We start from the raw sequence: 11,545 nt of genomic DNA, 5'->3' as shown, positions 1-11,545 counted from the left end.
TACATCTTGAACAAGGTGGAGGCGTGAATTTGAATGGGACTTGCAGGGCGAGAGAGCCACCCTGGATAAGTCTGGAAAGTTCAGACTGTGGCTTCTGGACATTTCCACTTTGGCCCCAGCACAGCCCATTCATACCCTCTATCCCAGAAGTCTCCCGGGGCCCCCCAAACTTACTTCTCTCTATAGTGATGTATATGGTACCCCTCAGGCCTTGGCTGGCTCTGGGCACGAGCTCAAGAGCACAAAGTCAAGGGAATAGGGAAGATAGCAGGAAAGTTAGAAGTCCATGTTTCCTTAATTGTCATGTTGTTTATTTTATCCAAGTACCCCAGTGAATAGGGGAAAAATAAACATGGTGGAAAAAAAATCAAACAGTGGAGTCTTCTTTAGTGCCAGTCCTTGTGGTTGAATAAAAAGGATGGTCCGCTTTCTATTGAGTTGAGAAATCTTTGAAGTGGGAGTTATTATCTGAGACATTCCTGCTTGTCGTCCTAACAACGCTGATGAAACGTAAAAGGTTCTTTGTCAGCGATTTGTTCTCCTCTCTGTCAAACTCCGTCTGCCCCGTTAGTTTCAAACCGTTTCTAAAGAGATAAAAATCAAACTTCTTAAAAAAAAAAAAAAGACATGCACACTAACTGATAACTTTAGGACCAAGGAGAAAACAAAAGTAATGCAGAGACGTAAGGTCCAAGGCCTGTGGAGGTGTGCAGATGTTGAGGGGCCCTTTGCAAAGTCTCTGATGCGTGCATGTAGGCTTCTGTGTGCTGTGGCTTGCACTCAATCAGTCCAAGTCAGGTCACCTGTGCCTCCTATAGGGACTCCTCAGGCTCCTAATATTCTTGCCCAGGATCCTTGAAACCTAAGGTTGCCCAAGTTATTGTTAATATTTCCTACTCCTTAAAAGACAGTCTCTGCTAAAAATAGAATCAGTTGGTGTTTTTTCTCACTAGCAGCAATCAGCAAGCTTTATCTTCCATTAATAGAATGGAGAGTGGCTTGAGGGAGAGAGACATTTTTTATAATTTCCTGTTTTCTTCAGAATCTTGGCAATTGGAGTTCAGAAGATTCAGTTTACAAGATAGTGCCCCCAGAATGCATGCAAATGCCCCCCCTCCCATCCACGTAAGCAGTTCTTCATGGTATATTGTGCCCAGGAGAGAAACGTTCACCCTGTCCAGTTTTTCCCAAACCTCCTTCACGTGGTTTTAGAGGTGGTTTAAATAAACAAGGATGTTCTGGTCTTTCTGCTTCGTGTGCTGACTAAATGATTTGTAAAGAAGTTTCCCTGAGCTGTAACCCATGCTGTTATTATAGTTGCAGCAACATGTTGTATCTTATACTGATTTTTAGTTTCTTACTCGAGGTCCCCAAATGTTTATTTATATTGTTAATTTATGGGAAAAATGTAATGATTACAGTAAATGTGAATTATATAGACAGTCAAATGTTTTGTAGTCATAATTCACACATGCAAAGACCTGGCTGAAACCTTAGACTATTTAGTACCCTCTCTATCCATGCTGTTTGTGATTTATCGTCTGTCCCTTTAGCATCCTAAATTATGAACTAAATGGAAACAAAAAAAGTTATTATATAGTACTTGACTGAAAGTGTTTGTTAAATGAAAACACAGTTGAAAGTGGTGGCTTAATCTTGCTGTAAATATGTAAAAATAAATTAAAATGTGATTGTTTTTCCCTCCAAAGACTTTTGTGTACATGGAGCTCCATTTTGCTATTTTCTTTGGAAATAAAGAGTGTGATGTTTTTCTTCGTCTTTTGAATCTGAGTGTCTTGCTATTGCTTCATCATCCCGGGAGATTTGGGGCCCTCTCACTGCGACCAGTCAGTCCTCTTCTCTGCCTTCCCTCAGGGCTTCACAGGAACATCTCTGAAGCCCAATTGTTCAGGACAGAAAACCGGAGAGATCCACCAAAGTGGACACCATGGAGGAGACCTCTCTTACCCCCACTTTCACCCCAGTGACATTGGCACTTATCAGCCGATTTCCATTACAGAAAAGAAAAAAGGTAAAATGCTCTCAGTGTCTTCCGGGAAAGGCTGCCTCCCGGGGCACCCTCTCACCAACTACCTCTGCCTTTCCGGAGAAAAGCCTAGTAGTTGGCGGGAATAAAAACAAGGAAAGAAAAACACAGGCAGGCTGCATCCAATCCCCGCCTGATCCCCGAAGGGGTACGTGGGGCGTGCGCGGTTGGCTGCGGGGTCCCAGCTGGATCCCACCCCCTCCGGGAGTCGGGGAGTAGCGGGCATTCTGAGAACTGCGAAGGGCCAAGCCCTGAGCTTCGGTAGCTACAGCCCTCGCGACCCTTTCCTGGATTCCGATTGGGGTCCTCAGTGGGGTTTAGCATCTGGTCCCCTGCGGGCCCTCTTTTCTGACCCTGCCACCGGAGAGACGATCTCAGGTTTTCCAGAGCGACCAGAATCACTACAGGATTCCTCTACCTTGCGGCGGTCAGGGAGCCTTGAGGCCCCTACTACCCTCGCTCCCCGCTCCCACTGCGCAGGCGCGGAGTCCGGCGCCCGGGGCCCGTGTGCCACTCCGGAGAAGTAGATTCCCGCTGGCCTGGCTGGGGTCTTCGCTGCACTTAGTGAAAGGATGACCACTTGGGAGTCAGAATGCTGGGTGTCCTTTTAGAACACCTTAGAGACCCAGCTCCTAGCGCCGAGCCTGCAGTGCCGAAGACTGGGTTGGGGGAGGGACCCCAGTGCGCAAAGGCGAAAGGGCGACGTGAGGGTGTGAAAAGGGCGGCTTCAAGGGGAAGGCCCCTGGAGCCGCTGTGACACCTCGGGTGGGTGGGGGCAACGAGGGAGGAGGTCACTGGACATTAGTGCTGGGGTTAGCGCCCCCTTCGGTCTCTGTCGTTGAAGGGAACCCACTCTTTTGGCTCTGGGACAAGTTGGAGGAGGCATCTCCAGCTGCGTGGGTGTCCTTGACTTGGCCTCTGCGAGAGCGCTCTCCTTAAGGCGCTTTCCCCGACAGAATGGGTGTGGTGGGAGCGAGTAGGAATTAGGAGGTAACCCGGGCATTGCCGGCCAGGGCTCCTCCCGCTGGGCTCTCGGGCTTCTCGGCCCGGCTGCCTCGGGTCCACAGGGCTGCGCCAGTAGTTGCATCCCAGTCCTTCTACCTGCCCCTCTCCATCCCGCCCAGCACAGGGCAGTGCTGCCTGGGCGACCGGGAGTGGCGGTCCGGACCATTTCCCGAAGTGGGGTGAAAAGAGAGTCTGAAGGCAGGCAGTTGCCGGGCCTCCGCGTTGGCCTTGGAGATGCACAGGTCTGCCTTTGAACCTTTCTAGTTAAAGTTGGGACGGTGGGATCAAGGGATTTAGGGGAGAGAGGAAAAGGGAGTGCTCTGGGATGCCTCAGCACCCCTAGGCACTAGGAGAGCTCAGACTTCCTTTGAACCATTATTTCTGGCAGAGATTTGAACAGTATAACCTTTGGCAGAGGGTTGAATTCACTGGTTCTCAAGTGCCCCTGGCTAGCCTTACAGCAGAGACAAATTCCCTTGTTCTTTGGGGGAAGCTACACACCTCTCACCCCGCAGTGGCAGCACCGAGGGCAGTTTGGGGAAATCTTCACCTGCTAAAGATTTCTGCTGGGCCTCTCCTCTTCCTTACTTAGATTAAGAGTTCCAGGTAGAACTGCAGGCTGGCACGGTGGGACGACTTTGGCTAGAGGCCAATCTCTCAGGCTTGTCCACTTACGGCGCTGTGCTCCAGGATAAGTGTGAAACATTCCCTTGCTTGTTTCCTTATCTAGTAAAATAGAATTTAAAAGTTTGTTTGATGGTTACATAAGATAACCCTTGAAGCATTTAGAATCTACATGTTAAGTGCTTGTTGTTGTTTACATGATTCCATCTTTTAGACACATGTCCTACCATCTTCCTGAATAAGATCTTCAGGCCTTCCTAGAAAATGTGGCATTGTCAGGGACCTCAAGCTCTGTAACAAGGTGTGTTTCTACAGGGAACCCAGAGACTAGCTGAGGGTCCTGAAACCTCCTGAATTTATGTTCTGGGAGAGTCTCAGATCTCTGTGCAGCAGGGCACTGAAGCAGAGACAATTTATTTTTAAAGGGTTCAAGAAAAAGTGCAGGGAATCAAGTGTTTTGGGGTACAGAAAGAAGCTAGAAAATCCTGATTATTTTAATGTCACTCCCTACCCCATGACTAGCACTGCAGTAAATAGAATGGCCTGGTCAGCACAGGTGCTGGTTTATTTTTATTATAATTCTCTATGGTTAGTGTGAGTCCTGTGTTGGGCTTTTAAAGACCCAGGTGTGGAGGGGGTTTGGCGGTTGACCAAGTACAGAGCATTTGGGCAAAAGTGACATAAAAAGCACATTCTTCCCAGAATGGCATCAGCACCTGTTTCATAATAATAGTTTTCTGATACTGAATCCTCACTCTGGGAAAATTAATAACATCCTAGTCACCAAGCGGCTGAGGATCCCACAATAATATGTTTCATTTGTCACCAATTTTATGTTTGGGCATGGGCTGGGGGGGGGCTTGCCTTTTTAATGAAATATCTTCAAAGAGGAAAATGCTTGAGAATTTTTAAGGAAGTTTATCAAGTTTGAATCCCAAAACTATGCAAGAAGAAGAGAAACACAATGGACAGTTTAGGGGAGCTTTGGGGTTTGCCTCTGAATCTTCCAATGGCTTTGCAAACATCCAGAACAACTGCATAGAAAAAAAAAGATGAAGAAAAAAGTTACCTCGGGGTGAAAAATCACCAAATGTAAATGACCAGGGAGGAGGACCTGAGGTTTGTTCAGCATTTATGGCTTCCTTAGGACCTATGTAGACTCTGTGTGAGACAACAAACAGGACAAGAACATTGATTAATTCAAAACAAGGAGAAGAGGAATGTGCATGATTCTGTACCTCAGTGAATCAGCAGGCTTGAAAAATGTATGCAGAAGGAAAAAACCAAAATTCTATGGTTTGGTTGTATTGCAAAGTTGTAGAATAACGAGGAAAAGAAGGAGGGAGAAGAAAAAGAATATTATCAGATGATTTACACAGAATATCAGAAGAATAATCTAGTTTTTTTCTTGTCTGTGAATGCTGACTGGCCCACGCAAGATCAGATGAGCCAGATGAAGATAGTATTGTTTGCCAAAACTGAGGAGAAACTGCAGACAGCTCTAGGTCCCTGGCTTGGGCCACTGGAAAGCCTCACTCATGCTATAAGTGGAGACCTCTATGTTTGTGCTCATCAATGTGTTCATTAAGGGTTAAGAAAATACACCAGCATCTCAGTAAAAAGTGTTTGGCATGAAATATCCATATTTTGACTTATAAAAAAATAGGCACTTGTCCCCAAAAGCTTTTCTTATTTATTTCCTCTGACATGAGGAGAGTCACCTGATACACAATGCACATACACAATTCTGAATCACACTATACTCACTTTTACCTGAGAAAATGTGTTTCAAACATACCATAAAAATTTCCCCTACATTTTCTGCCACTGCATTCAGTAAGCAAAGATTCCATAGTCAAATTCTTTGTATTGGTAAAAAAAAAAAAAGAGAGACAGAGAGAGAGAGAACCCTGCTAACTTTCTTATTAAAAAATAAAAACTTGTGGAAAAAACAAAGCTTTCTTTAACTGTGAAATATCATTTCATTGTAAAAAGATGGGGGGGGGAGCGGTAATCCAACTTCCGGATACTGTTTTGAATTATTTCACCAGCCCCTTTTAAAAGGGGATTAGCAGGGCTTTGGAAGCAAAATCCTGTTTTATTCAATCTCTGATTTTATGTTATAATTACTGATTGTAAAGGCCCTGGAATTAGTATGCAGGCACTGTCAGGACAGGATGCAGGTGCTATTCTAATGGTTCAGCTTTTTAATTAAGAAAAGAGGTAAGAAAATTGAATCATATAAACACTTTTGTGAGAGCTGGGAACATTGCAGCAACTGCATGAATAAAGCCTTTATACCTTCCTCTGACAGGTCATCTACCAAGGCGTTGACTTAGGACCTTTTTAGGGCCAAACAATAGTTAACAGCTTTTTCACCTTGTCCCCATTGAACCTTTTCTTCTAGAACAGATCTTATGGAAATTGCCATAAGTAGCTTGACTGCCACAAGATATTGCAAGTTAGAATAGATACATATCCATATTGATATGCCTGTTTTTAGGTCCCAACCATAGAGCTCCAGTCCTCTGGATCTTTTCTCATGGGCAAAGGAATGGTATCTGGAAGGCATGGTTAGTGTATGGGGAATGGAATCTGTCCTCAAATACCCACACAGAGGGAAGCAGAACAAAGGCCAAGGTAGACCTCCCTCCATCCTTGGGGAAATAAAACAGGGAAAGTGAAGAGAACTAGAGATGCAGGGACTGCAAAGAGTTCTGCAACTTTTCTGAAATGGGCTCTTCTTGAAGCAAGAGATTTTGTCTGAACATGATTGCCTCCTTGGAGGCAAGGAAACCCAAGCCAGTGAGTGTCATGGTCCGTATGTTTTTCTTCAGCTCTCCAGTTACCTTCAAATAACCATCACCTATGGGTAAATTTTGTTCTTGCCCAGGACACTTCAAAGCTCTCTAGGAAAAGTAATGCTGGAGCCACTCCAGCCTCAAGACACTAGACCATTGGTCCTATCTGAGGGTCTGGGTCCTCCTTAATTCTTCTATCCAGGTTTTGCCAAGGCTGGGATCCCAGAGGTGGATCTCAGGGAAGACTCCAGTCTATCTTTGTTAGGCCCCAGTAAAACTTCCAGCCATCACCTTTTTCTTGAGAATGTGGTTAGGGTGTGTGGGTGATTAGGGATTTGGTCCCTGGCCAGCAACCCAGGCCTTGGCCCTGCTCAGGAGGCCTGCAGGAGGCCTGGTGGAGGCCTGGTGCCTCTGGGCCCAGCTGAGAACAATGCCAGTATTAGGATATCGGCCGCCCTCGCAATGATCACGCTTTCAACGATTTTGTTTTCACGGCTGAGGGGGCTTTTTTTTCCAATGTAAATCAAGCGCTTTAGTTATTAAGGCCGAACACTAATCTCCAACAACCTTGACATAATGTGGCCGAGTGCGCCGGCCCACTTCGCACCTGCAGTCTGAATAGGGTGCCTTGTCAATGGGGGACACGCTTGTTGCCCTGGCTTGCAAAAGAGGGGAGTGAATAAGTCAAGCTTTGTGAATGCCCATGCGCGCTCTGCCTCCCGCCTTTGATCACAGAAAATGTCTTCTAATTTGTCCCTTTTTCATTGTAACAACGTTTTCAAGGCTCTTTCTATTTCTCCAAACCACATATTTATAAAGAACATAAATCGCCCCCCCAAAACAAAAGGGGCATGCCCCAGCCAACTGGCGCCATCACGCTTCAGTGTTTCGTGGCTCTGGAAAGTTTGTTGCTTCCTGAAGCTGCCCTCACAGACACAGGGCTAGGAGGTCCCAGTCTAGATACCCAGACCCAGGTTTCTGTGGGGAGGGTGGTAAATGGCTGTGGGAGGAAACTGTATGAGGGACTCCTGTTTGGGGGAGGGGAGTAGGAGTCCGCCTAGGGTAGGCCATCAGAAGCACCAGGGGACTAAGATTCATGTGGTCAGGACCTAGGGGCAGATGTATCTCTCTGGGTGTTAATTCTACTTCCTGGCCTTTCCAGAACTCAGCAGGCAGTTTGGGGCTCTGTGGGACTAGAAATGGGTGATCCACTCGTATTTTACACAAAGCAGATGCTGGTGCTCACTCTTCTCTAAAAACAGCATTTGAAAACTGCTTTTCTCTTCTCCTCAGTCCACCCCTGGAGCAACATTGGTTCTGTGTCCTCCACAGAACCTGGGGAGTTAGGAGAGGGTATCTGGAGAGGTTTCCTGTCCCCAGACAAGCAGACAAGCCTGCAGATCCTTTGTGGGGAGCCAAAGCATTTAAAAAAGAAAACAAAAATACCACAAGAAAACAAAATTAGTGCCATTTTGTCCGGGGCTATGAAGCAACCTCTTTGCAGAATGTGGCTTGTATTCAGGATTGCAATTCATTCAAATTTTCTCTCTAAGAACACACAGGCATTAATGACTTTGATGTCTCATTTGGTGGGATATTATTAATTATCATGTTTTGGGAGACCTTTTGCTAGAAACACTTTTATCTTAGAGTTTTTATTTTTTTTTATTCTCCTAGAAGACCAAGTAATTTTTTTTTCTAAGATAGAGGCAGTCTAAGACTTCTTTTTCCTTCTGTTAGTTATTACTCTAGTGCAGGATCTGGGTAAGAAAACTAACATAACCCACTAATACAGTTTAAACACTTTGATGTCTTGCCAAGAAACACACTTCCTTCAAGAGAGAAGTCAACATTTGTTTTTCACATTAAATGGCATTTAGTTGCCAGTGGAAAAAAAATAATTCTAAGGACCACTTTTTAATTCGATGGATGACAACCGCAGGGGTCTAAAAGAAAATAACAACGATAGCTATAGACACAAATAACTAAATTACCAAAACGTTAGTATATCTCCCAGCTTCATTAATATGTAACAGACTCCCCAGTTAATCTCCAAAAGCTAGTGTTCCCCCTGTAAAATAGCACTCTGGGACGAATTGTACATGAGATCAATCACTGCTAACGCAGGAAGGTTTACTGCAGGAAAAAAAAAAGCTATTTACACCTTCAAATAGAAGCTTTTCAGATTTAAGAGTAAGAGCCATACATCACCAAGAATAAATGATTATGAATTGGTAAACGCGCCCTCCAGCGATTAGCTATGCGATGCTATTTATCATTTCTTGGGTGGTGATGCTAGTGGAGGCTTTTTTCCTCCTCTTTTGCCTTCTTTTTCAATTCATCTGACTGTTTGGAAAGACAAGCTTGACAAGCAGAGAAGAATAAAAAAAAAACACCGCGGGAAAGTTTGTTTTTGCATATACTGTAAGTCATCAAAACATAGCTTTGCACATCTAAACAAGGTCGTGTATGGAGAGCTTAACAGGAAATTGCAGCTCATTTTCATTGTTTCATTTGTTATTATTTTTCTATTGAAATTGATACATCAGCAGGTATAATTTTTAGTCCCCTCCCCTCTCTTAATCCATCCTCTTTTTCCTATTTCTTCTTTCATCTAGTCCACGAATTTAGGTAGTTCACCATCAGTGCAAGTGCAACTTTCTCCCTCTCCATCCTTCTCTCTCTCTCTCTCTCTCTCTCTCTGTCTCTGTCTCTCTCTCTTTCGTTTCTCCCTCTCTCCCTCTCTTTCCCAACTTTCTTTGTAAGTGCGGGAGACGCTTGATGTCTGCACTGCCATGGGGGTGCATGGCAGCGTGCCTGCGCAAGACCACCGCCTGGAGGCCGTCTCAGTCACAGTTGTCTAGGGAAACCGTTTTCCCAGCGAGGCACGGGGTCAGGGACTCCTGGGGACCCTGCTTGCTGTTTGTAACACAAAAGCATATGCAGCCCCTAAACATTCCAACAGAGACAAAGGCTGGAGCCGAGAACTGACTTAACCCTGGTTAAAACTAACTCACAGCCCGCCTCCTAGCCCCAGTCCAACGCTGGAGGCAACGGGAGACGCAGAGACGCGGCTAGTGCCAGGGCTAGTAGAATTAAGCCCTAGCCTTCGCTGGGGTGGGGATCGGTGGAGGCGATTCCTGGCATTAAAGTGAGAATCTGCTCTAAAGCAGGGTGAAAGACCCACACCGCTGAAGGGGTAGGGAAGGGGTTAGCCATCTGTCCCGAAGCTAAAGCCCATAGAGCTGCCGGTCTGTAAGCCAGTAATGCTGACCTGAGGGACCTTTAGCGGGAGAGCAGCGGCGCTAGCTTCGCGGAAAGTGTTAGGAGTGTCAACCCTTTGGTCGGTTATGACACCAAATGTCTAGCAGAAGGCAGGGTTGAACGAAAATTCTTAGGCAGGGACTTCGGAAGTACTCGTCACTATGCCCCGGGGCTCACCTGCCCACTGCTCTGAGAAAGTTGGGCGCGTTTGTGATGACATACTGTTGTAGCTGGACTAGAGGCTCTATGGGCACACTTCAAAATCCCCAGAACCCCTACATCCAACTTGGGGTGTTGGGTGTTTGAACTGGGGGAGAGTGAGGAGTTTTGGGGACCAGTTACTGTGGGCTACTAGGACCCCAAACTGAGAGAGAAGATGCCAGGACAATTATTTTATGCTCCCTGTGGCCCACAAATTCGGATTTGAATTGTGTTGAAGGCCTTTTTTCTTAGGTAGGAAAGATTTAATAGGGCTGGGAGGGGGCTTGTGGCTTTAAGTCTGAACAGTCTCTGAAAGATCTTTCAAGCAAACATACAGAAGTCCTTTCAGGTAGTTTCAAGTAGTGAAATAAACCCAGGGTGTGTCCTTCACAGGTAGGAAAAGGGCCCATTTTATTAATGCTTTATGATGGACTTTTAAAGCCAAAACAGTTGTAAAGCACTGAACCTATAAATACAGAAGGAAAGTTCTGTCCACCGCAAGAGTGGATAAGAATAGTTGCAGGCTGAATTAAAGTATCTAATCTAATCATACTTTATAAAGTTATTATGAAATAAATTAACATCAGGGGAAATGGGAGGAGAAATCAAATATCTGTCTTTTTTTTTTATATCATGCCCTATTATGTCAACTTTTCTCCTTCTTTTCCCCATGGAGTGTTCTCCCATTTTGGTAACTTATGGCAGGCTGGTATAGAAACATGCTTGCAGAATAATACATTCAGATAATATTGACTTTCTGATAATGAATTTCTCTTTTATTTTGCAAGGCTGGCACAGTCCTGTGCTTTAGAAAGGAGACATAGAGAAAAGGAATGAGATCAGAAGTTTTGAAAGACAAAACACACATCCACTTTTCCTGTATCTTCTTCCCAAGAAGACTTTAATACTTTGTACCTAATATTGACTTCAGAAGGAAAAAACTTGTAATTATAAGAATTAATTTTGCAACTCCAACAAAGAATATTATTCATTTGCTTGCTATTGTTCAAGATTTTATTGTTAATTTAAAATTTAATTCCATTGTTTTATCGTGTACAATCCATTTTTGAAATAAAGGATTCTCTTTATTGTATGTTTTCAATAGTGAAACTCTCTAAAGATCTATAATATTATTATTTATCTGATTTTTGTAGCTCTGAGGGCTGTACACATGATGTAATTGCTTTAACATGTTTTCATAAATTACACTCAGAAATGTGTCATAGTAAATTACCTTTGTAATAAAATGTAAAAAATGCAAATGGCTGTTGTCTTTATTACGTTTTAAACCATTGGTTTATCTGCACTATTTCACTTGTCACTTGCACAATATGTTGGCTAAAGGGGCGGCACAGTTTGATAACAGAGAGCTGGGTCCTGTGTGTAATCTTGCAGGCACGTACAGTTTGGGTCATTTCCTCATCTCCCGCAGAAAAGACATTATCCTGCTCATATTTACATACTTTTCAATATTTGTCAAACAATCATAAATTATAAATTAATGAAATGTTCGACAGTCTTTGGAGATCAGACTAATGAAGACATTTACCTTTTTGGTGATTCTGAGTCTCATCTTTGTAAGTTTAATGACATTTTGACGCTT

The sequence above is a fragment of the Phyllostomus discolor genome, chromosome 2 (genome assembly GCF_004126475.2).
Source record: "Phyllostomus discolor isolate MPI-MPIP mPhyDis1 chromosome 2, mPhyDis1.pri.v3, whole genome shotgun sequence".
Taxonomy (NCBI): Eukaryota; Metazoa; Chordata; class Mammalia; order Chiroptera; family Phyllostomidae; genus Phyllostomus; species Phyllostomus discolor.
The sequence above is the reverse complement of the archived record's forward strand: the minus strand, read 5'-3'. Positions refer to the sequence as shown.